Here is a 976-nt window from a genome sequence, read left to right as displayed (position 1 = left end):
GGTTCATGGCCTCCTGAATTCTTCTAATTCCATATGTAAGACTGCATATGAGGAAACTTCAGTGGTACCTAAAAAGTTTATGGAGTCAACATTGTCACAGCCTGGAAACAATGATTCCTATTATACCTTGCCTGCAACTAGTTTCTATGGTAGGCAGAGGCCTGCCACCAAAACAAGGGACTGCCATTCACTCTACCCCCTGCCGGCCAAACCCTGACTACAGACACATCAGACTGTGAATGGGGGGGGGGGGATCTGGCAGGGAAATGCATTCAGGGCAAATGGAGCCCAAATCAAATGCACCTACATATCAATCAGAAAGAGATGCTAGCTGTACAGAATGCTCTGACAGTCTTCAAAGATTACCTTCATCCAGGACAGTTACTGATAAAGACAGACAACACCACAGTCATGTGGTACATAAGCAGCGGGGTACACATTCCTACCCCCTCTGCAGACTAGCCATGGCATTGTGGAACACAGCATTGACTTACCAAATACATCTATAGGCTCAATTCCTGCCAGGAAAGCTAAATACTCTGGCAGACGAACTAAGCAGAAATCTTATGGACCCACATGAATGAGAACTGCAACCACAAGTTTTCAACATGTTGACATGCAAATGGGGGAGCACAGACATTGTTCTTGGGTGAGGCAAAAAGATCTATCAGTTGGACAAATTCTGCACAGGAATTCATCACAAAAAAGCTTGGAAAGTGGATGCTCTATCATTCAGCTGGAAAAAACTATCAGTCTATGCCTTTCCCCCTCTGCTCTCCAAAGTCCTACTAAAAGTCAGACAGGACAAACCAAAATGATTCTGATTGCTCCAGACTGGCCCCGCCAACAGTGGTACCCACTCCTGCGCAATGTGTCACACCTTCCACTGTGGCACCTGCCTCAGACACCTTACCTACTGTCTCAGCAGAACTACCAAATTCTGCACACTCGGCTCCAAACTTTGAATCTTGCAGCA

The sequence above is a fragment of the Protopterus annectens genome, chromosome 11.part0 (genome assembly GCF_019279795.1).
Source record: "Protopterus annectens isolate FY-2018-M chromosome 11.part0, PAN1.0, whole genome shotgun sequence".
Taxonomy (NCBI): domain Eukaryota; kingdom Metazoa; phylum Chordata; order Ceratodontiformes; family Protopteridae; genus Protopterus; species Protopterus annectens.
Note: the sequence above shows the minus strand (reverse complement) of the source record.